This window comes from Bombina bombina, chromosome 1 (genome assembly GCF_027579735.1).
Source record: "Bombina bombina isolate aBomBom1 chromosome 1, aBomBom1.pri, whole genome shotgun sequence".
NCBI classification, from domain to species: domain Eukaryota; kingdom Metazoa; phylum Chordata; class Amphibia; order Anura; family Bombinatoridae; genus Bombina; species Bombina bombina.
The window spans coordinates 10,559,732-10,586,346 of record NC_069499.1 but is presented as its reverse complement, the minus strand read 5'-3'; positions in this window follow the sequence as shown (position 1 = coordinate 10,586,346).

Sequence of the window (26,615 nt, the reverse complement as noted above, 5' to 3'; positions counted from 1 at the left end):
GTCTGGAACTAATGCACCAGAGAGAGAGACAGCCCTGTGACATGAGACATCTGTGAGATAGGAGAGAGACAGTCCTGTGACATGAGACCCCCCTGTGTGATAGGGGAGAGATGTCTGTAACTAATGCACCAGAGAGAGAGAGAGAGACAGCCCTGTGACATGAGACATCTGTGTGATAGGGGAGAGATGTCTGTAACTAATGCACCAGAGAGAGACAGCCCTGTGACATGAGACATCTGTGTGATAGGGGAGAGATGTCTGTAACTAATGCACCAGAGAGAGACAGTCCTGTGACATGAGACATCTGTGTGATAGGAGAGAGATGTCTGGAACTAATGCACCAGAGAGAGAGAGAGACAGCCCTTTGACATAAGACATCTGTGAGATAGGAGAGAGACAGCCCTGTGACATGAGACCCCTGTGTGATAGGGGAGAGATGTCTGTAACTAATGCACCAGAGAGACAGCCGTGACATGAGACATCTGTGTGATAGGGGAGAGATGTCTGTAACTAATGCACCAGAGAGAGACAGTCCTGTGTGACATGAGACATCTGTGTAATAGGGGAGAGATGTCTGTAACTAATGCACCAGAGAGAGAGAGAGACAGTCCTTTGACATGAGCCATCTGTGTGATAGGGGAGAGATGTCTATAACTAATGCACCAGACAGGGAGAGACAGCCTTCCCTGTGACATGAGACATCTGTGTGATAGGGGAGAGATGTCTATAACTAATGCACCAGACAGGGAGAGACAGCCTTCCCTGTGACATGAGACATCTGTGTGATAGGGGAGAGATGTCTATAACTAATGCACCAGAGAGAGAGAGAGAGAGCCAGCCCTGTGACATGAGACATCTGTGTGATAGGAGAGAGGTGTCTGTAACTAATGCACCTGAGAGAGAGACAGCCCTGTGACATGAGGCATCTGTGTGATAGGGGAGAGGTGTGTCTGTAACTAATGCACCAGAGAGAGAGACAGCCCTGTGACATGAGACATCTGTGTGATAGGAGAGAGGTGTCTGTAACTAATGCACCAGAGAGAGAGACAGTCCTGTGACATGAGACATCTGTGTGATAGGAGAGAGGTGTTTGTAACTAATGCACCATAGAGAGAGACAGCCCTGTGACATGAGACATCTGTGTGATAGGAGAGAGGTGTCTGTAACTAATGCACCTGAGAGAGAGACAGCCCTGTGACATGAGACATCTGTGTGATAGGGGAGAGATGTCTGTAACTAATGCACCAGAGAGAGAGAGACAGCCCTGTGACATGAGACATCTGTGTGATAGGGGAGAGATGTCTGTAACTAATGCACCAGAGAGAGAGACAGCCCTGTGACATGAGACATCTGTGTGATAGGAGAGAGGTGTCTGTAACTAATGCACCATAGAGAGAGACAGCCCTGTGACATGAGACATCTGTGTGATAGGAGAGAGAGATATCTGTAACTAATGCAGCAGAGAGAGACAGCCCTGTGACATGAGACATCTGTGTGATAGGAGAGAGAGATATCTGTAACTAATGCACCTGAGAGAGAGACAGCCCTGTGACATGAGACATCTGTGTGATAGGGGAGAGGTGTCTTTAACTAATGCACCTTATCGCTCGCGCTACAGTTAGTGCGCCACTTCTAATCTAGCCCAAAAATGTTACAACCTTCATAGCATACAACAGTTTGCTACTACAGTATATGGGGCCTATTTAACAAAGGTCTGTCGGACCTGATCCGACAGTGCGGATCAGGTCCGACAGACCTCGCTGAATGCGGAGAGCAATACGCTCTCTGTATTCAGCACTGCACCAGTAGCTCTTGTGAGCTGCTGGTGCAACGCCGCCCCCTTCAGATTTGCGGCCAATCGTCCACCAGCAGGTGGGGGTCAACCCGATCGTACTCGATTGGGTTGAATTGCAGTGATGTCTGTCCGCCTGCTCAGAGCAGGCGGACAGGTTATGGAGCAGCGGGCCCTCGAGCTCCATCAGGAGCTTGATAAATGGGCCCCTATGTGTCCTTATGTCTGTGTTCTGTGTCTGTTTAAATGGATGTACTGACATCTAGGGCTAGATTTATCATTGGCTGAAAGTCCTGATGGCTCGCTCATTTGACCCTGCAACTAATATTTATGAAGCAGTGGTTTAAATCACTACTTCAAAATCCCTCTCTGCCAATTTAGAATCGGTGGATGAAAGTCACCCTGGATTCCTTTGACCGGGGTGATTGACAAGCCCTACTCTCACACAATTGGTGGCGACATTGCATGAACCCTGTTCATTCATAAATGTATAAATCTAGCCCGTAGTGTCATGCTCTAGTGTTCCAATGTCTTAATGTTTAGCCACTTCTGTACTGACACCTAGTGGACATGAACTGTACATTCCATTTTTATTCTGTTTTACCAAAATTGACACGAATTAGAAAATCTCACTTGTGCATTATTGTCTAGTATTTGACCTTGACTAAAACTTCTCATATTTTGTCATCTGCTTTATCACCTGGAACGTTAACGAGCTCACTGTGTTACCTGCCTTTACTCGTGCTGATGTTACATCTGTTTCTGATAGACAAGCTGAACATATACAAACTATCTGGCATGATTGCCTCCAATACTAAGATATTACTCTTAAACATGACTGTGCAAACCCAAAACAGATCTATAACCCTTTATTAGAAGTCGCAAGATAATTATTGCTTGATTTTCTAACTAGATGGTTATGCAAAATCTTTAATCTTCAAAATTATGAGATAGATGGGAATCTTAATTCATATATTTCAGAATCTGTGTGAGTAGTCAGTGGTGGCTTCTTTCTTTTTCATGCTTTTCTTAATGTTATTTTTTAGTTTCTTAATCTTGAGTATTTAGTGTAAATTTAATTGAATGTTTGTTCTTTTCTTAATGGAATCGGGTATCCTTAAAATACCACCTTAAAAAGACACTTTATATTCTTTCTTTTTAATTCCTTTCACCTTTATGGGCAATTGCTAAACTGACCCATGCAGCAATATTATTTGTGGTCCTTCCTCTCCCTGCCTCTTCAATGTAAACTTATCATGACCAGCTGTAGTCCTCAGCGCTAGAAAATAAAACGAGAGCACTACATAGCCCAGCATACAGTAGTAGGAGCTGGGCAATTACATCTCAGGTCAGCTCCTTCTATCAAGTAGTGTGTTCTCCCTCTATTCTTCTAATGATCTATTCAACGTTTATTAAACCATTAGTAAATGTCAGTCATTGCTAATATTTAAAGATAATAGATATTTCTTAGGAAGTGATTATGTCACGATTTTATAAAATCTAGTAAAAATGCTCCGAAAAACTTCAAAATGGTTTCCAGATTACAGCAAATCATCTTGATTTCATTTTAAATCTTCACAGTTATGTATTTAAATGAATGTTTTTAGAAATCAGAGTGGACTGCAATGCATTGCTATGAAAGTCTTGAAGCATTCATTGGCAGACAAGAAATTAAAGCAACATGTAAGTTGCTAAACATTTTTCTATAAATCTAAGAGTTTTTATTAAAAGAAACGATTTGTATCGTAACAGTTTGAATATAGATGCAATTGTAGGGCTAATAAGAAGCAATTGCAAGATAGAAAAGTGCAGAGTTTTAGGTGCAGCCTAAACCCATTTTTTTTCTTTCATGATTCAGACAGAGCAGAAGTTTTAAGCAACTTTCTAATTTACTCCTATTATACATTTTTCTTTGTTCTATGTTTATCTGAAAAGCAGGAATGTAAGCTTAGGAGCCAGCCAATTTTCGGTTTAGCACCTGCGTAGCGCTTGCTGATTGGCGGCTAAATGAAGCCACCAATCACCAAGCGCTCTCCAGGGTGCTGAACAAAAAATGGGCCAGCTCCTAAGCTTTCATTCCTGCTTTTTCAAATAAGATACTAAGAGAATGAAGAAAGATTGATAATTGGAGTACATTAGAAAGTTGCTTAAAATTGCATTGCTCTATCTTAAACATGAAATAAAACATTTGTGTTTAGTGTCCCATTAAAGTGAATGTAAATTTTAATGATAAAGTGCCCGGTTTTTAAAAATTCAATTAAAAACAGGGGCACTTTAATTCATCAATTTACATTTCACTTGTGTTGTTAAAATACTTACCTTTTAATCTTGACAGCCGCTGCATCGCTTCCTCCGCCTGTCGCAAAGCATCTTCCTGGAACTAAAATGCGGAATCCGGCTTCCTCCAATCACGGCGTTCAGACACTGATTCCCCAGGGGGAAGCCGTGATTGGAGGATGACCGATCCGTCATTTCTGACGTAGGAAGAGGCTTGCAACGACCGGGGGAAGCTGGAGGAGGGATTAAAAGGTAAGTATTTCTTTTTCAAGATACGATGAGTCCACGGATTTCATCCTTACTTGTGGGATATCGCCTCCTGGTCAGCAGGATCAGGCAAAGAGCACCACAGCAGAGCTGTATAAATAGCTCCTCCCTTCCCTCCCAATCCAGTCATTCTCTTTGCCTGTGTTAATTAGATAGGAGATGGCAAAGTGAGGTGTTAGAAAAGATTCTTCAATCAAGTGTTTATTATTTTTATTTTGCAGCATATGTTAATACTGCTTTGTCCTGGGGTATAGCTGTGTTCCATTTCAGTCTCTGAGTCTGTTGAAAGAGCTTTAGTGCCTTTAAAGCAATGGGAACTTGTGAGACATACTTAAACTCACTGCGCCTCCCATACAGTATTGCTGCCCTAACCATGAAAATCCTGAGGAGCTTGTATCAGGAATTTCATTAATTTCAGAGGTCCATGTGGAGAGATGGAACTCCTCAAACCGGCTGAACTGCCTTGGCTGTCAGGCAGCAACATGAGGTAAGTGCTTATTTTTTCCCTAATCTGTTAGAGGAAAATGGAGCACTTTATTACACTTCATAAAGAATTTACACAGTAAGCTTATACCATTATATTATAAGCACTTGGGACATTATTCTCTCAGAGGATATGAGACAGCATGTTACAGGCACTGGGGCTGGGAGACCGGCTTTAATGGTGGTTCCCACATGGCTAATCGTTAACTTTTTTCCTATGTGAGACAGAGACGGTTAGACACGCCCACAAAGGGGCGGGGCCTAGTTATTTGCGATTTTTGCTTTGGCCTAGCCTAGAGGTACAAGGTTTCAACTAAGTTCCTCTCAGAATCCCTGCTTCACTAAAATAAACAAGCAGGTTTTCTAGGAGAGTGATCCGTTTTTCTGCTGCATCGTTTTTAACCCTTATCGACCCAGAGTGACAGTGTGCATAACATAACGGTCAGAGGGTCAGGTAGGCGCCTCAGCAAGACTGCTGAGGTGTAGGGGTGCATTATTTTTCACTTTGGAGTATAAAAAACATTGTTTTGAACATTTTTTCTTATTGCAGTAAAAAAGTTACATTTTAAAATTTAAAGTGACAGTAATGTTTTTTAGATTACATTTTTTTTTTTTTTTTTCATATTATTGCATTGTGTTTATTGTGCTTCAATGTGGACCCAGGAGACTTGCAGAGCTCTATTTGCTCCTTATGTCTTGATGCTAATGGTTGTCACACACTGTTGCTGGTATGTTGGCCCATTCCTGCATGCAGATCTCCTCTAGAGCAGTGATGTTTTGGGGCTGTCGCTGGGCAACACGGACTTTAAACTCCCTCCAAAGGTTTTCTATGGGGTTGAGATCTGGAGACTGACTAGGCCACTCCAGGACCTTGAAATGCTTCTTACGAAGCCACTCCTCCATTGCCCGGGCGGTGTGTTTGGGATCATTGTCATGCTGAAAGAATCAGCCACGTTTCATCTTCAATGCCCTTGCTGATGGAAGGTGGTTTGCACTCAAAATCTCAAGATACATGGCCCCATTCATTCTTTCATGTACACGGATCAGTCGTCCTGTTCCCTTTGCAGAGACACAGCCCCAAAGCATGATGTTGTCACCCCCATGCTTCACAGTAGGTATGGTGGTTCTTTGGTTGCAACTCAGCATTCTCTCTCCTCCAAACACGACGAGTTGTGTTTCTACCAAACAGTTCTACTTTGGTTTCATCTGACCATATGACATTCTCCCAATCTGCTTCTGGATCATCCAAATGCTCTCTAGCATACTTGAGATGGGAACCAGAGTCAGCAAGAGAGCCCTATTAAACACAAAAAGTGGGGATAACAACTAAGTGCTTAGGAGCTTCTTCAAAAAGACAAGTTTCACGTTCCAGAACGGATACAAAACAAGACGGATTAACACTTCATAGGATCCAGAGCTGCGGATAAAACAAACCTGCTAAAAAAACCTGGACAGATTATTGGACACTGGACATTCGCAAGTATTGCTACTAACTATCACACAATCAACTACACTTCGACATAACTATAAAATTGGATACATTTTTCAAATTCGCTGTGTCTAAGCATACCACAGGGATTGGAGGAAATATAATAGTCAGGTGACGTGACGTCACACCTCACGATCCATCACTCACAGTTACTCCTAACGGCTGAACAGATCAGACGCCTCCACCTAATACTGTGATCTAACATCTCATTGCTTAATCTAAATACTGGTAACAATTAGCCGAGTTAAATTTACTGTGTTAAGAGCCATTTACCTTTATCAAGTTTGTTCATATATATTTTTACGGTACACTCAGGAAATTTTTATAAATTTTGCATCGGCCGTTTTTTTCCTGTTTTTTAAATATGATCAGTATGTTTTACTGTTTTTGATGCCGGCATCTTATGTAATTGTGTATACGCTAACATATTTTGTATTTTGTATGTGTTAACAAGTTATTAATCTAAGTTGCTATATAAATTCTTTTTTAGTACTATTGGATCCTTTTGTTATTTCATTTTATCTATATAATAATCTGGTTGGCTCTATTTTGCTGGAGATCTACTACCACCTTCTAATAATTACACAACCATCTTAGATGTGATAGATCATCTCCCCAAGTTATCTCACTTCATACCTCTAGAATCTTTACCAACCGCTATTACCACAGCGGTTGGTAAAGATTTTAGAGGTATGAAGTGAGATGATCTATCACAACTAAGATGGTTGTGTAATTATTAGAAGGTGGTAGATCTACTATAAAGTCCATGGCTATCATACTCCAAGGGACTTCAGGAATGGGTAGTGGACACAAAAGACCAAATGGTTTATGGTGTTCTTTTTTGTTTCTGGCACAAGTGTCACATTTATTCACATAGGTGTCTACATCTTGGCTTAAAAGAGGCCACCAAAAAGATCTGTTGAGAAGCTCCTTAGTTTTTATGATACCAGGGTGTCCACTTAGTGGAGAGTCATGGAAATGTCTGAGTTCTTCCCTTAGAGATGGAGGTATATAAGTCTTCCCTTTATAAGAATATGTTCCAGTCTTAGGATCTTTTTCACAACAAGATGGTATGTCATTGTCAGACGGTAAAGCATTTACTATCTCTGATAAGAATGTTGTGGCTGAAGCGACAATTTTATGTGGTGGGATGAGATGTTTTTTCTCCTGTTCTTCAATGATAGGTTCAAGTGATCGGGAGAGGGCATCTGCCTTTACATTCTTTGATCCGGGTCTATAGGTGATGAGAAAATCGAACCTGTCCATGAATAAAGCCCAATGGACCTGTCTAGATGACAGTCTTGTTGTTTTTAAGATACTGCTGGTTTTTGTGGTCGGTGAATATATAGAAGGGTTTAGGGGTACCCTCAAGTAAATGTCTCCAATGTTCCAGAGCACATTTAATTGCAAGCAATTCTTTATCTCCCACGGAGTAGTTTTGTTCAGCTTGTGTGAGCGTTCTGGAGTAAAACTCTATTGGATGAAGTGTTGGATTGGTTAGGCTTTGTTGAGACAATACGGCTCCAATTCCTGTGTTAGAAGCATCCACTTCTAGGGTATATTGATAGTTAGGATGTGGAAGCTCTAGTATTGGGGCTGAAGAGAATTTCTCTTTAAGTAGATGGAATGCTTCTTGAGCTTCATTACTCCAATGAAATCTTTGTTTACCAGTTAATCTGGTTAGAGGTTTAACAATTGTGGAGAAGTTTTTTATGAATCTTCTGCAGAAGTTTGCAAACCCAAGAAATCTTTGTAAAGATTTTACAGATGTGTGTTTTGTCCAATTTAGTATGGCAGATACTTTCTCAGGATCCATATTTATTCCATTGGGTGAAATTATGTAACCTAGAAATTTTATAGTATTTACGTGGAAACAACACTTCTCCATCTTGGCATAGAGTTGATGTTCACGCAATCTGGCAAGAACCCATCTCACATGTTTAATGTGATCTGTTACATTTCGAGAATAGATTAGAATGTCATCTAAATAAATGACAACGCACACATCCATAAGGTCTTTGAATATATCATTTATAAAATATTGGAATGTGGCTGGTGCATTTGTAAGGCCGAAGGGCATGACATTGTATTGAAACAACCCATATTGGGTTCTAAAAGCCGTTTTCCATTCATCCCCACTCTTCATCCTAATAAGAGTATAAGCACCCTTAAGATCTAATTTGGTGAATATCTTGGCATCACTTAGCCTTTCAAGAAGCTCAGGGATGAGCGGAAGGGGGTATCTGTTCTTAATAGTTATGGAATTGAGAGCTCTATAATCAATTATGGGTCTACGTGTGCCATCTTTATTAGTAACGAAGAATATGCCTGCTGCCGCTGATGACGTACTAGGTGAAATGAAGCCCTTACGTAAATTTTCATCTAAATACTCCCTCAAAAATTGTAACTCTTTTTGTGATAAAGGGAAAATTCTACCAAATGGAATGACTGCACCTGGTTTTGTATCAATAGGGCAGTCATACGGCCTATGCGGTGGTAGATTCTCAGCATCCTTTAAATTAAATACGTCTGCAAATTCTAAGTATTCTTGGGGTAAGGCAGGTTCAGTATGATTGATTTCTACGTAAGGGAAACAAGTAGATAAGCAATATGGGGAATCTAGACTAATTTTATTCTGTGACCAATCAATTCTAGGGTTGTGTTTTTGTAGCCATGGGTAGCCCAGTATAACAGGATGTATGGATCCAGGAATGATATCGTATGAGATGTATTCTTTATGACCTGTTAGTGTTGTTGTGAGGAGAGGAATCGTATGGTGTGTAATGGGACCTTTTAAAAAGTTTGAACCATCAATAACTTTGAAATAGACTAGAATATCTTTCATCACACAAGGTATTTTATTTACAGTAACAATTTTCTGGTCTATGAACATTCCGAAAGCTCCGGAGTCAATCATAGCCTCGCTCTGGTAGAGGTGTTGGTCCCCACTGTAAAGACATAGATATTGTTAGATGGGTGTTTGGTTTGGGGGAGAGATTGATAGATATGGGGTAAGTCTTACCCTTCTTTTGACGGCTTAGCAAAGGACATGTGGATACAGTATGGTCCTTACTAGCACAATACATGCATAAATTAGCCAAGCGGCGTCTTGATTTCTCTTCTTGAGATAAAGGACCCTTGAGGGTTCCAATTTCCATAGCTATAGCAGATGTGCTGGGTTTATCAACATGTGTAGGATAATATTTCTTGGTGTAGGAATCAGGGTGTTGTTTCTCCAGCTTCCTTTCTCTGTAACGGCGGTCCATTGAGATACAAATCTTTATTAGTGCTTCAAGGGTTTCTGGAAGTTCGATAAGTGAGAGTTCATCCTTCAGGTGTTCCGATAAATCCAGCCTGAACTTATTCTTCAGGCTGATAACATTCCATTGTGAATCTGTTGCCCAGAGCTGGAATTCAGCTATATAGTCTTCCACGGCTCTTTTGCCTTGTTTCAGAGACCTTAAGTTTTGCTCAGCGGTGCTTTGTTTGTTGGTATCCTCATAAAGGGAAGACATGGCTGCAAAAAAATGATCCAATGAATCCAATATTGGATCTCCAGATTCAAAAAACCTGTCAGCCCAGGCTCTGGGTTCCCCACTCAGATACGATATAGTTGTACAGACCTTGATACGCTCTGTACAGTATGTTTTGGGTTTCATGCTATATAATAGTAAGCATGAATTCTTGAACCCACGGTATTTTGCACGAACCCCTGAAAAAGGTTGAGGAGGGTTGATTTGAGGTTCGGGATAATCTGTTGCTTTGGGAGTAAAGTAATCATTCATTAGTCGTTTGAGAGTATTGTTCTGAGTTTGTAATTCATTTAAACCCTGTGCAATCAACTCCACCTTCTGGTTAAGAGTGCTTATTTCATTGGTCATTTGGGTTGGATCCATTTTAAATATGTTTTTTGAGTTATGAATGTAGGTAATCCTATATAAGCAGAACTCAATTGTATTGTGAGTCTGATACCTTATAGGAGTAACAGTGGTGAGTTTAAAGTAATTTGATTGGTGTCCTAAGCAAACAATTGTTATTTACAAGGATACCATAAAAAACAGAATACTCAATTTGTATATAAATGACTTTAGAGGTTATATGAATTAGTTTGATTTAAATTTCCCCTTCTAGTAATCATAAGCTGACAGTCTCATGTCACAATGCAGTAGTATAGCAAGTTGAAGGTTATTAGTTGGAATAATACAGGTTACTGTGAAAGCGTGTTAGATTAGGCTGATAGACTTGTGGTCAGACAGATTAGTAAAAGCAGCAAATAGGCAAACAGTTCATAGATGGTAACACTTTGAGAGAGATATACTTGCGCTTTTATCACAGGAGGTCTTGTATTCTTTAGTCCGGAATCATTACTTTGTTTGTCAGAGAAGCAGTGTCTTCAATCCGCACACGCTGGTAACAATTTGCTTTCAGTGAGAGTACAGCGTCCTGTGCTTGCAGCGTCCTGTGTCTGAGTGGGGATGACGTCAGCGTGCTGGAAGCGGATCCGCTGTTCACAGGTTGTAGAGTAGTTTTAATCAGCGTTCTCCTTTTGCTAGGGAGATTTGTTTAAGTAGATTATTTAACAAAGCTCTCGATCCTTAGAGCATTCAATATAAAGGTGTTTGGAGTTAAAGTTCCAAATATGGATAGAAATAACAGGCTTCAAACTTAGGAGTTTAGTATCCAAGGAATTACTGTGTGAACGTTAGATACTACACACTTGCAATTATCAAGCAATTGGTTGAGGTCTAAGTCCCTCCTTAAATAGATTTTCCAGAAAGAAGATATCTTCCTCTTAAAGCGACAGCAGATATGACAGTCCTTGAATTCCAGAAAATATCCCTGGGACACAATTTCTAAAGCCCAGGGATCGTGAACATCTCTTGCCCAAGCCTGAGCAAAGAAAGAGAGTCTGCCCCCTACTAGATCCTGTCCCGGATCGGGGGCAAACCCTTCATGCTGTCTTGGTGGCAGCAGCAGACTTCTTGGGCTGTTTACCTTTGTTCCAAGTCTGGTTAGGTCTCCAGACTGACTTGGATTGGGCAAAATTTCCCTCCTGCTCTGAAGTAGAGGCAGTTGAAACGGGACCACTTTTAAAGTTCCCAAAGGAACGAAAATTATTTTGCTTAGCCCTGGTCTTAATTGATCTATCCTGAGGAAGGGCATGACCCTTCCCTCCAGTGATGTCTAAAATAATCTCTTTCAGTTCAGGCCCGAAAGGGTCTTTCCTTTGAAAGGGATGTTCAAAAGCTTAGATTTAGATGACACATCAGCAGACCAGGACTTAAGCCATAACGCCCTGCATGCTATAATGGCAAGACCTGAACTTTTTGCCACCAATTTAGCCAGTTGAAATGCGGCATCTGTAATAAAAGGATTAGCCAACTTAAGAGCCTTAATTCTATCCAAAAACTCTTCTAAAGGAGTCTCCATCTGAAGAGCCTCTTCTAGAGCCTCAAACCAGAAAGCAGCTGCAGTAGTTACAGGAACGATTAACAAATATTTTCTTCAGAATACCCTCTAATTTTTTATCCATAGGATCTTTGAAAGCACAACTGTCCTCAATAGGTATAGTTGTACGCTTAGACAGAGTAGAAATAGCTCCCTCCACCTTAGGAACAGTCTGCCATGAGTCCCGCAAAGTGTCAGATATAGGAAACATTTTCTTAAAAACAGGAGGGGAAGAGAACGGAATACCTGGTTTATCCCACTCCTTAGCAATAATATTTACAATCCTCTTAGGGACTGGAAAAACATCAGTGTAAACAGGAACCTCTAAATACTTATCCATTTTACACAATTTCTCTGGAACTACTATAGGGTCACAATCATCCAGAGTTGCTAATACCTCCTTAAGCAATAAACGGAGGTGTTCAAGTTTAAATTTAAAGGCCATCATATCAGAATCTGTCTGAGGAAGCATTTTTCCTGAATCAGAAATCTCTCCCTCAGATAACAAATCCCTCACCCCTTCAGAGCATTGTGAGGTCATATCAGATACGGCTACTAAAGCGTGAGATAGCTCAGTATTTTTCCTTAACCTAGAACTATCCCGCTTTCCTTGTAAACCAGGCAGTTTGGATAAAACCTCTGTGAGGGTTGTATTCATAACTGTGGCCATGTCATGCAAAGTAAATGAACCTGACGTACTAGAGGTACCTGGCGTCACTTGTGCGGGCGTTACTGGTTGTGACACTTGTGGAGAGCTAGAAGGCGAACCCTCATTTGCATCTGACTGAGAATCATTTAAAGCTCTATTTTTCAATGCTAACATATCATCCTTATAATTTATAGACATATCAGTACATTTGGGACACATTCTAAGAGGGGGTTCCACAATGACTTCCAAACATATTGAACAAGGATTTTCCTTGGTGTCAGACATGTTACACAGGCTAGCAATGTAACAAACAAGCTTGGAAAACACTTTAATCAAAGTAAAAAACACTTAGAAATAAAACGGTACTGTGCCTTTAAGAGAGAAAAAGCTGCACAAGTTCTGCAAAACAGTGTAAAAAAGCAGTAAACTTAATGAAATTTTTACAGTAGCATCCTACAGCCTTAGTAACTTTGCACAACTATGCAAATAACCAATTAACCCTTAATGGCAAAACCGGATTGAAAAAACATCAAAACCAGTAAAAAAGACTTTCAGCACCCTGCCACAGCTCTGCTGTGGCTCCTTACCTGCCCTTCAAAACGATTTGTGGGGAAAAAACCTCCTTTACAACCCTCAATCACAGCAGGAACCCTTGGAGAAGCAGTTGGATGTCTCACAGAAATAGAAAATGCACAACTGAGGCCGAAAATAGGCCCCTCCCACCTCACTCGTTTTTTGAGGCCTAGTAAAAGAAAACACCTGAGTGTTTTCTAATTAATTATATGAGTTAAAAAACCCAAACACAAGCCATAATGATCCCTCAGTCCCTTACAAAAAAATGTTTAAAAATGCTTTCCTTTTGAAAAATAGAAACGTTTTTATCTTTTAAAAATGGTGTCACTAGTAACAAACAAACAAGCCCTTCAAGCAAGCTGAAACTTCTATGACTTTAATCAAAGTAAATCAAGTGAAATACAGCTTACCCTTCCGTCATGGGAATATTACCAGCCTTTTCTAGAATTAACACAGTCTGTCTAGAAAAATATAGCCTGAACATACCTCATATGCAGCTTAGCATGAAAACCGTTCCCCCAACTGAAGTTTTCCAGTACTCTTCAGCCCTTGTGAGAACAGCAGTGGATCTTAGTTACAAAGTGCTAAGATCATAAACCTCCTTGCAGAAATCTTCATCCCTTTTCTGCCAGAGAGTGAATAGTACACACACCATTTAAAATAACAAACTTTTGCTTGAGAAAATAAAAAACTAACATTTTTGTCACCACCCTCATTACCATTTCTTAGCAGTTAGAGTAGGCAAAGAGAATGACTGGGGGGGTGGAGTTAAGGGGGGAGCTATATAGGCAGCTCTGCTGTGGGTGCTCTCTTTGCCACTTCCTGTTGGGAAGGAGAATATCACACAAGTAATGGATGAATCCGTGGACTCGATACATCTTACAAGAGAAATATGGTGTTGTTTTGGTGGAGCTGGAGAGTGAATTATTATATGAAAATTCTGCCATAAGTAACAATCGTAACCAATCATCTTGCAAGTGGGATATAAAGCATCTAAGATATTGTTCTAGGATTTGATTTATCCTTTCGGTAAGTCCGTTCGTCTGAGGATGGAAGGCAGTGGAGAGTCGGGAGTCAATTTTCAAGATATTACACAATGCCTTCCAGAAAAATGAGGTTAATTGAGTCCCCCGATCTGTTATTACGGTTGTAGGTAAACCATGAAGTTTAACAATGTGTGTTAGAAAAGCTGTGGCAGTTTCTTTAGCAGTAGGAGGATGTTTTAACGGAATAAAGTGAGCCAATTTTGTTAAATGATCAACGACTAAAATTGTGTTGTATTGATGTGAAGATGGTAGGTCTACTATAAAGTCCATAGATACAGTGCTCCATGGAGTATCCGGTATTGGTAAAGGGTTTAGATAACCAAAGGGTTTCTTGCGGTCACTTTTGTTCCTGGCACAAACTTCACAGGAAGTTATGTATTCATAAATATTTTGATTCATATGAGGCCACCAAAAGGTCCTTCTGATTAACTCCATGGTCTTTTGTACACTGAGATGACCAGAAATAGGCGAGTCATGGAAATGAGACATGATTAAGTCTGAGGTTGCTAGGGGGATATATCATATGCTTATTATAATAAAGTCCAGAAGAAGCTTTTGTCAGGAAGGATAGAGCAGATAGATTCTCTTTTTCCAAGGCTTTAAGAATATCTTTCTTCTGTTAAGTGTGATCAGTCCACGGGTCATCATTACTTCTGGGATATTACTCCTCCCCAACAGGAAGTGCAAGAGGATTCACCCAGCAGAGCTGCATATAGCTCCTCCCCCCTACGTCACCCCCAGTCATTCTCTTGCACCCAACGACTAGATAGGATGTGTGAGAGGGCTATGGTGATTATACTTAGTTTTATATCTTCAATCAAAAGTTTATTATTTTATAATAGCACCGGAGTGTGTTATTACCTCTCTGGCAGAGTTTGAAGAAGAATCTACCAGAGTTTTTACTATGATTTTAGCCGGAGTAGTTAAGATCATATTGCTGTTTCTCGGCCATCTGAGGAGAGGTAAACTTCAGATCAGGGGACAGCGGGCAGATTAATCTGCAAAGAGGTATGTAGCAGCTTTTATTTTCTGACAATGGAATTGATGAGAAAATCCTGCCATACCGATATAATGTCATGTATGTATATTTTACACTTCAGTATTCTGGGGAATGGTACTTCACTGGAATTACACTGTGTACATAAAACTTTAGCCTATTTTGCAGGGAAGGCTTTTTAATAACTCTTAATTTATGTTAAACGTTTTTGCTGGAATGTAAAATCGTTTTCATTTTCTGAGGTACTGAGTGAATAAATATTTGGGCACTATTTTTCCACTTGGCAGTTGCTTGATCTAATTTCTGACAGTTTCTGATCTCTCTCACTGTTGTGTGTGAGGGGGAGGGGCCGTTTTTTGGCGCTTTTGCTACGCATCAAAAAATTTCAGTCAGCAGCTCTTTGTATTTCCTGCATGATCCGGTTCATCTCTACAGAACTCAGGGGTCTTCAAAACTTGTTTTGAGGGAGGTAATTCTCACAGCAGAGCTGTGAGATTGTAGTTGACTGTGATAAAAAACGTTTATTCTGTAATTTTTTTTCTGCTATCAGTTAGTTGTCTTTGCTAATGGGAACAAACCTTTGCTAAAGTTGTGTTGTTTACAAGGATTGATGCTATAACTGTTTCAGTTTATTAATTTTCAACTGTCATAAATCTTCTGTGCTTCTTATAGGCACAGTACGTTTTTCATAATATTTTACTAGAATTGTATTCCAAGTTGCAAGTTTATTTGCTAGTGTGTTAAACATGTCTGATTCAGAGGAAGATACCTGTGTTATTTGTTCCAATGCCAAAGTGGAGCCCAATAGAAATTTATGTACTAACTGTATTGATGCTACTTTAAATAAAAGTCAATCTGTACAAATTGAACAAATTTCACCAAACAGCGAGGGGAGAGTTATGCCGACTAACTCTCCTCACGTGTCAGTACCTGCATCTCCCGCTCGGGAGGTGCGCGATATTGTGGCGCCCAGTACATCTGGGCGGCCATTACAGATAACATTACAAGATATGGCTACTGTTATGACTGAAGTTTTGGCTAAATTACCAGAACTAAGAGGCAAGCGTGATCACTCTGGGGTGAGAACAGAGTGCGCTGATAATACTAGGGCCATGTCAGATACTGCGTCACAGCTTGCAGAACATGAGGACGGAGAGCTTCTGTCTGCGGCTGACGGTTCTGATCCAAACAGATTGGATTCAGATATTTCAAATTTTAAATTTAAGCTGGAGAACCTCCGTGTATTACTAGGGGAGGTGTTAGCGGCTCTGAATGATTTGTAACACAGTTGCAATACCAGAGAAAATGTGTAGGTTGGATAAATATTTTGCGGTACCAACGAGTACCGACGTTTTTCCTATACCTAAAAGACTAACTGAAATTATTACTAAAGAGTGGGATAGACCCGGTGTGCCGTTCTCACCCCCTCCGATATTTAGAAAAATGTTTCCAATAGACGCCACCACACGGGACTTATGGCAGACGGTCCCTAAGGTGGAGGGAGCAGTTTCTACTTTAGCTAAGCGTACCACTATCCCGGTGGAGGATAGCTGTGCCTTTTCAGATCCAATGGATAAAAAGTTAGAGGGTTACCTTAAGAAAATGTTTGTTCAACAAGGTTTTATATTGCAACCCCTTGCATGCATTGCGCCGGTCACGGCTGCGGCGGCATTCTGGTTTGAGTCGCTGGAAGAGACCATTAATTCAGCTACTCTGGATGACATTACGGACAAGCTTAGAGTCCTTAAACTAGCTAATTCATTCATTTCGGAGGCCGTAGTACATTTAACTAAACTTACGGCTAAGAATTCAGGATTCGCCATTCAGGCACGCAGAGCACTGTGGCTAAAATCCTGGTCAGCTGATGTTACTTCTAAGTCTAAATTACTTAATATACCTTTTAAAGGGCAGACCTTATTTGGGCCTGGTTTGAAAGAAATTATCGCTGACATTACAGGAGGTAAAGGCCACGCCCTGCCTCAAGACAGGGCCAAACCTAAGGCCAGACAGTCTAATTTTCGTTCCTTTCGGAATTTCAAAGCAGGAGCAGCATCAACTTCCTCTGCTCCAAAACAAGAAGGATCTGTTGCTCGCTACAGACAAGGCTGGAGACCTAACCAGTCTTGGAACAAAGGCAAGCAGGCCAGGAAACCTGCTGCTGCCCCTAAAACAGCATGAATTGAGGGCCCCCGATCCAGGATCGGATCTAGTGGGGGGCAGACTTTCTCTCTTCGCCCAGGCTTGGGCAAGAGATGTCCAGGATCCCTGGGCGCTAGAGATAATATCTCAGGGATACCTTCTGGACTTCAAATACTCTCCTCCAAGAGAGAGATTTCATCTGTCAAGGTTGTCAACAAACCAAACAAAGAAAGAGGCGTTTCTACGCTGCGTACAAGAGCTTTTGTTAATGGGAGTAATCCATCCAGTTCCACGGTCGGAACAGGGACAAGGGTTTTACTCAAATCTGTTTGTGGTTCCCAAAAAAGAGGGAACTTTCAGACCAATCCTGGACTTAAAAATCCTAAACAAATTCCTAAGAGTTCCATCGTTCAAGATGGAGACTATTCGGACAATTTTACCCATGATCCAAAAGGGTCAGTACATGACCACAGTGGATTTAAAGGATGCTTACCTTCACATACCGATTCACAAAGATCATTACCGGTACCTAAGGTTTGCCTTCCTAGACAGGCATTACCAGTTTGTAGCTCTTCCATTCGGATTGGCTGCAGCTCCAAGAATCTTCACAAAGGTTCTGGGTGCTCTTCTGGCGGTACTAAGACCGCGGGGAATCTCGGTAGCTCCGTACCTAGACGACATTCTGATACAAGCTTCAAGCTTTCAAACTGCCAAGTCTCATACAGAGTTAGTACTGGCATTTCTAAGGTCACATGGATGGAAGGTGAACGAAAAGAAAAGTTCACTCGTTCCACTCACAAGAGTTCCCTTCCTGGGGACTCTTATAGATTCTGTAGAAATGAAGATTTACCTGACAGAAGACAGGTTAACAAGACTTCAAAGTGCTTGCCGCACCCTTCATTCCATTCAACACCCGTCAGTGGCTCAATGCATGGAGGTAATCGGCTTGATGGTAGCGGCAATGGACATAGTACCCTTTGCACGCTTACACCTCAGACCACTGCAACTGTGCATGCTAAGTCAGTGGAATGGGGATTACTCAGACTTGTCCCCTTCTCTGAATCTGGATCAAGAGACCAGAAATTCTCTTCTATGGTGGCTTTCTCGGCCACATCTGTCCAGGGGGATGCCATTCAGCAGGCCAGACTGGACAATTGCAACAACAGACGCCAGCCTTCTAGGTTGGGGTGCCGTCTGGAATTCTCTGAAGGCTCAGGGACAATGGAGTCAGGAGGAGAGTCTCCTACCAATAAACATTCTGGAATTGAGAGCAGTTCTCAATGCCCTCCTGGCTTGGCCCCAGTTGACAACTCGGGGGTTCATCAGGTTTCAGTCGGACAACATCACGACTGTAGCTTACATCAACCATCAGGGAGGGACAAGAAGCTCCCTAGCAATGATGGAAGTAACAAAGATAATTCGCTGGGCAGAGTTTCACTCTTGCCACCTGTCAGCAATCCACATCCCGGGAGTGGAGAACTGGGAGGCGGATTTCTTAAGTCGTCAGACTTTTCATCCGGGGGAGTGGGAACTTCATCCGGAGGTCTTTGCCCAAATACTTCATCAGTGGGGCAAACCAGAGATAGATCTCATGGCGTCTCGACAGAACGCCAAGCTTCCTCGTTACGGGTCCAGATCCAGGGATCCAGGAGCAGTCCTGATAGATGCCCTGACAGCACCTTGGGACTTCAGGATGGCTTACGTGTTTCCACCCTTCCCGATGCTTCCTCGATTGATTGCCAGAATCAAACAGGAGAGAGCATCAGTTATTCTAATAGCACCTGCATGGCCACACAGGACTTGGTATGCAGACCTGGTGGACATGTCATCCTGTCCACCTTGGTCTCTACCTCTGAAACAGGACCTTCTGATACAGGGTCCTTTCAAACATCAAAATCTAACTTCTCTGAAGCTGACTGCTCGGAAATTGAACGCTTGATTTTATCAAAACGTGGTTTTTCTGAGTCAGTTATTGATACCCTAATACAGGCTAGGAAGCCTGTTACCAGAAGGATTTACCATAAGATATGGCGTAAATACATATATTGGTGCGAATCCAAAGGTTACTCTTGGAGTAAGGTTAGGATTCCTAGGATATTGTCCTTTCTTCAAGAAGGTTTAGAAAAGGGTTTATCTGCTAGTTCATTAAAGGGACAGATCTCAGCTCTGTCCTTTCTGTTGCACAAACGTCTGTCAGAAGTTCCAGACGTTCAGGCTTTTTGTCAGGCTTTGGCCAGGATTAAGCCTGTGTTTAAAACTGTTGCTCCGCCATGGAGTTTAAACCTTGTTCTTAACGTTTTACAAGGCGTTCCGTTTGAACCCCTTCATTCCATTGATATAAAGTTGTTATCTTGGAAAGTTCTATTTTTAATGGCTATTTCCTCGGCTCGAAGAGTCTCTGAGTTATCAGCCTTACATTGTGATTCTCCTTATTTGATTTTTCATTCGGATAAGGTAGTTCTGCGTACTAAACCTGGGTTCTTACCTAAGGTAGTCACTAACAGGAATATCAATCAAGAGATTGTTGTTCCTTCTTTGTGTCCAAATCCTTCTTCGAAGAAGGAACGTCTTCTGCACAATCTGGATGTAGTTCGTGCCCTAAAGTTTTACTTACAGGCAACTAAGGAATTTCGACAAACGTCTTCCCTGTTTGTCGTTTACTCTGGTCAGAGGAGAGGTCAAAAGGCTTCTGCTACCTCTCTTTCTTTCTGGCTTCGTAGCATAATTCGTTTAGCCTATGAGACTGCTGGACAGCAGCCTCCTGAAAGAATTACAGCTCATTCTACTAGAGCTGTGGCTTCCACTTGGGCCTTTAAGAATGAGGCCTCTGTTGAACAGATTTGCAAGGCTGCAACTTGGTCTTCGCTTCATACTTTTTCCAAATTTTACAAATTTGACACTTTTGCTTCCTCGGAGGCTATTTTTGGGAGAAAGGTTCTTCAGGCAGTGGTTCCTTCTGTATAAAGAGCCTGCCTATCCCTCCCGTCATCCGTGTACTTTTGCTTTGGTATTGGTATCCCAGAAGTAATGATGACCCGTGGACTGATCACACTTAACAGAAGAAAACATAATTTATGCTTACCTGATAAATTCCTTTCTTCTGTAGTGTGATCAGTCCACGGCCCGCCCTGTTTTTTAAGGCAGGTAAATATTTTTTAAATTATACTCCAGTCACCACTTCACCCTTGGCTTCTCCTTTCTCGTTGGTCCTTGGTCGAATGACTGGGGGTGACGTAGGGGGGAGGAGCTATATGCAGCTCTGCTGGGTGAATCCTCTTGCACTTCCTGTTGGGGAGGAGTAATATCCCAGAAGTAATGATGACCCGTGGACTGATCACACTACAGAAGAAAGGAATTTATCAGGTAAGCATAAATTATGTTTTTTCGAGGGATGGATCCTATAATTTTGGTGGGAGGTATGATGTATTTGTCCGTCTCATGATCTAGGATGTAATCATTCATTCTTAACAAGGCTTCTGCCTTAACATTCATAGTACCATGACGATGATATGTGATTTGGAAGTCGAATCTATCTAAAAATAGTGCCAATCTTACCTGTCGTGAAGAAAGGGTTTTATTCCTTTTTAAGTATTCAAGGTTTTTGTGGTCAGTAAGTATAACAAAAGGTCTTGAGGTCCCTTCTAGAATGTGTCGCCATGTCTCCAGGGCAGATTTTATGGCCAGTAACTCCTTGTCCCCAACAGAGTAGTTCTTTCCTGCTGGTTGTAAGGTTCTGGAGTAGAAAGCCACAGGATTTGGTTTGGAAGATTCATCTTGTCGCTGTGACAATATTGCTCCAATACCTGTATTGGAAGCGTCTACTTCTAGCACAAACTGACATGTGTGATCCGGCAGTCTTAGGATGGGTGTAGATGTCAAACTTTGTTTTAAGAGTTGAAAAGCATGTTCTGCAGCAGGTGTCCATTGAAATCTATGATTATTTTGGGTTAACGTGGTTAGAGGCTTCATTATTGATGAAAAATTGAGGATAAATTTCCTATAAAAGTTTGAAAATCCTATAAACCTCTGCATGGATTTGACTGATGTTGGTCTAGGCCAATTAACAATTGCGGAGACCTTCTCTGGATCCATTTGTACATTATCTGGGGTGATGATGTAACCAAGGAATTTTATTTTGTTAACATGAAACTGACATTTTTCTAGTTTTGCAAATAATCTGTGTTCACGTAATCTAGTGAGGACCCAGCAAACATGTTTTATATGTTCCTGTTTGTTTTTTGAGAATATTAAAATATCGTTGAGGTATATAACAACACATATGTCAGTCAAGTCTCTAAAAATGTCGTTAGTGTTGAAAAGTGGCTGGGGCGTTACAAAGCCCAAATGGCATTACTTTATATTGAAACAGACCATACCTTGTTCTGAAAGCCTTTTTCCCCTCATCCCCCTCCTTCATTCTAATCAGGTTGTAGGCACCTTTTAAGTCTAACTTAGTGTAGATTGTGGCCCCATTAAGACGTTCAAGAAGTTCGGGGTTGAGTGGAAGTGGTATCGGTTCTTTATAGTCACAGAATTTAGGGCTCTATAATATATTATCGGTCTTAGTGTATTGTCCTTATTCCTGACAAAGAAAAACCTTGCTGCAGCTGGAGATGTAGAGGGTTCAATAAACCCCTTTTTTAAATTTTCATCAAGATATGTGCGTAGTTGTTGGAGTTCTTTCTGTGATAAAGGAAAAATTTGGCCATAAGGTATGTCACAACCAGGTTTGATGTCAATGGGGCAATCATAGATTCTGTATGGGGGAAGTCTTTCAGCTTCCTTAACATCAAAAACATCTTGTAGATCATGATACTCAGGAGGTAAAATGACTTCTATGTGAGCTATAGAGGAATGTGGATAGCATGTTGTTAAACAATAATGAGATTGAAGGTTAATGGTGTTTAATGACCAATCAATGGAAGGGTTATGTTTGAGTAACCAGGGGTAACCAATGATTATAGTTTGTATTGAAGTGGGAATAACATCGAAAGTAATAAACTCAGTATGTCCCTGTTGGGTTGTGAGTAAAAGAGGTATGGTATGGTGAGTTATAGGACCATTTCGGAATCCATCAATACATTTTACTAAAATGGGCGTTTGCTTCAAAACAATCGCTATTTTATTGATTTTTACATATTCTGAATCAATGAAATAGCCATAAGCACCAAAATCAATAACGGCATCACTCATGACCTCTTGATGATCCCACTGTAATGAGAAAGAGAGAGTGAGTTGACATGTCTTTTGGTTGGATTTTAGAGTGGTTAAGAGATCTTTCTTACCCTTCTTCTGTCTGTTTAATATGGGACACATGGAGACAACGTGTTCTTTATCGGCACAATATAGGCATAGGTTTGATGTTCGTCGGCTAATTTTCTCTTCTTGTGAGAGTGGCCCTTTTACCATACCAATTTCCATGGGGTTAGTTGCTGAAGTTGTTCTTTCACTGTAACGAGTAATGGGTCTCTTTTGTATGAGATCAGTATGCATTCTTTCTGCACGTCTCTCTCTCTCAAACGTCTATCCAGAATAGTGCTTAATTTTATTAAAGCTTTAAGGGTTTCTGGCATGTCTAAGCTTGAAAGTTCATCTTTTAAAGACTCTGACAACCCCAATCTGAATTGATTTTTTAGGCTTATCTGATTTCACAGGGAATCACTAGACCACATCTGAAATTCCGTCATATACTCCTCTATTGGGCCTTTTCCTTGCTTTAGAACATGTAACCTGGTCTCAGCTTTTATCTGTCAGAATCTTCATATAGGCTGGCCATGGCTACAAAAAGTTATCTAAAGAATCCAGTATAGGATCATTTATTTCAAAGAATATTTTGGCCCATGCTCTGGGCTCCCCTGTAAGGAATGATATTGTTGTGCAGACTTTAATCTTTTCTGAATGATATGTTCATGGTTTCATTGAATAGAGAAGCAAGCATGCATTTCTGAAATCCCTGTATTCTGACATTTTACCATAGAAAGGTGTTGGAGGGTTTATATGTGGTTCAGGGATATCAGTGGGTCTTGGTGATACTATATCTTTAATTAATGATTTCAGTGCAGTGGTTTCTGCTTGTACCTCTGTGAGGCCTCTGGCCAAATAATCTATTTGTTTTATTAATAGTTGTAAACTGGTTACTAATCTCATTTGCATCCATTGTGAGCACAAAGGGTTAGTATGTAAAAAGGGCTTGAATATTATGTAAGGTTCTTTGATGGAACCCTGATTAAATAGTGTTTTTGTAGATATAAACCTTAAACCCAAATTACATAGGTGAATAAAATGGGCAATTAGGTAAATAGCAGTTGTTACAATTGAGCTTATGATATACCTTGTTTATCCTTTTTATAGAATAACAGGTTTTGTAAAGCAAAAAGAACTCTGTTTCAGGAGTAAAGGGCTGATATATGAGCAGTTATAAATGAAGACTGCAGTTCAAAACAGATGGAGTTTAAATAGGATCTCCCATAATATGCAAGGGTAACAATCTAAGCACAGCAGTTTGATATAGACAAAGCCCTAGGTTTACTTTGTGGAAAGTAGATTTACTGTAACAAACATTTAGTTAGCAAGGTAGTAACAAGACAGGTAGTCATGCACTTTGAGGGTTAATGCAGCAAGTAGATAGAGGTTTTTGTTTCTTAACAGCATTAGGTATTCTTATTAGCAGAAAGTTTATGAAGCAGCAGTAATAATAAGTTGTTAAAGTTCAGAGCTGACACATATACTTGCGTTTAAGTTGTTTAAAGTAAGCAAAGCTATGAATACAGCTGGTCCATTGATGGCTGTTAGTAACAGAGTAGCAGAGAGGAGCGTGCAGGTCCGTTGAAGACAGGTGAAAGGAATCCGGATATGATGCGTGTCAGCTGGATGATAAACTGCAGTTGGTAATAAGAAACTCCAGAAAGAATGCAGGGAGCTTGAAATAACTTTAGACAAAGATCCTCTAAAACTTAGAGATTGCAACAAAATATTCAAGCAGTAAAAGTTAGCAGGAAGTGACCTTATAAAGGCTATGCAAGGAATAGGAGTAGCAATGCTTAAGGTGGTATTTAGAGTTCTTACAGGTAATGCTTAAGGTGGTATTTAGAGTTCTTACAGGTAATGCTTAAAGGGCCACTGTAAGTAAATATTTTCTATGCCTGTTACTAACTAACTACCCCAAATACACTTTTTATCAATAGCATTTCATTAACATATCTCTACCGTATATCAGAAATCTTGTCTGCAAATTTGTTTTCCAAACCCACTCCGTGGGTATCCTTTGCTCTGTACCAATTCGTTTACAATACCTAGGTTTCAAAATGGCGCTTTAAACACAAAGTTATTGGTTTAAGTATTTTGAACACTCAGTGCTGAAAATAGTGGGCAGGATAACGTGACATCATCGGCGAATAAAAGATATAACTTTTAGAACGTTATGAAACTTTGTTTTTGAGAAAATATAGGTCAGTAGGTTTTAATTAATGTTTATTAACTTTAATATGTTAGTTGTTTAGCTTAAAAATTATAACAGAAAGTAATCTTTTAAGGTGGTATTTAGAGTTCTTACAGGTAATGCTTAAGGTGGTATTTAGAGTTCTTACAGTAACATTATAGTGACATCTGCTGGTAACATATTGGTATCACATCTTTCAACTCCAATATTAAACCTTAATGTACCAAACTCCAAAAGTTAAAAACATAGGTAAAGTAAAACAATTATATACAATTTTAAAAAAACAACAGAATATAACACATATACAAATATATGTAATTTTACAAAAATAGATTCCAATCAAAGTCTTTATTAAGACCTTTAGGTATCATAGTGTCCAATTTATTTATCCAATACATCTCCCTTATTTTTAGAAGGTGTTCCCTGTCACCTTCTCTCCTGGGGACAGCCACTTGTTCATTAACCTGAAACCGAAGTTGACTGATGTTATGTCCCCTGGAGAGGAAGTGAGAGAAAACAGGTGCTTCTTTATTTTTACTTCTAATGTATGACTTGTGTTCTGTAAGTCTATCTCTGGCCTCTCTACAGGTCTTGCCAATATACATAAAACCACATGGACATTTGATTAGATAGATAACAAATGTTGATCTACAAGTGAGATACTCTCTAATCTTGAATTTGTTACCATTGGTCGGATGGTAAAAAAAGTCTCCTCTGATAATTGATCCACAATGGCTACAAATCAGGCATGGGTAACAACCAGTTTTGGTACTGTTTTTTGTATAATTTTCTTATTACTTCCAATATCTGAATAGACCAATTGGTCTTTGAGACTTTTGTTTTTCTTAAATGCTGTGATAGGCATATTTTTAAAGGCTTCTATTTGTAGATTGCAGTCCCTAATTATATGCCAATATTTTCTCACAATCTGATTAATTTTGGGACTTAGTCTATTGTACTGAGTGATAAACATTAACCTCTCTTGTTCATCAACTTTATTTCTTTTGTTATTTTTTTTATCATGTATTATAATTTCAGTTTGAATTACATTTTGTAATTGTTCCTCTATTAATTTTGATGGATATCCTCTTTCTTTAAATTTATCAGACATTTCTTTTAACCTCAATTTGCATTTGGTCTCGTCAGTCACTATGCGTTTAACCCTCAGATATTGGCTTTTAGGTATAGCTTTTAAGGTGTTAATGGGATGAAAGCTGCCAAACTCTAATAAGTTGTTTTTATCTATGGGTTTAAAATATAAGTCTGAATGTAAAAAAAACATTCTCCATATATAAATGTGTATCTAAAAAATTAATTCCTGTTTCACTCATTTCCAGAGTTAATTTAAGGCCTTGTACTGTGTTATTCAGATCCTCAACAAACTCTACCAGGGAGCAGATGCAGGGATCCAAAATATTCACTGCCATCGATTATGCACAGGGATATTGGACCATAAAGGTACATGAGGAGGACCAGTATAAGCTTGCGTTCTCGTTCCAAAAGGTCCAGTATGCATTTCAGAGACTCCAGTTTGAATACATAAATTCAGGACATGAATTTGCTGTATTCATGCATAAGGCTATGCCTAAAGTACTGGAAAGGGGGACTTTATCTTATGTTGATGATGTTTTAATCAAAAGCACAGACTTTGAAAAACACATCACCGAACTTAAACATGTCCTCAGCCAACTTAAAAGGGCAGGTGTCAAATTATCCCTACAATAAGCTTTTTGGGACATTAAGTTACTTCCGAAGGGTTAAATCCTCAGAAGAAAAAGGTAGAAGCTATAATACATTCTAATAACCCAACTAACTTAAAGGAATTGAGATGATTCCTGGGTATGACAAATTATTCTCGCACATTTATTGATAATTATGCAGAATTAGCTAAACCACTGCTACTTCTTCTAAAGAAGCATGTGAAATGGCACTGGAGTGAGTCTCAAGAGACATCCATCAGAGAGCTGAAGAGAAAACTCACTCAGGCACCTTGCTTAGCGTACCCTGAAAGGGGTAA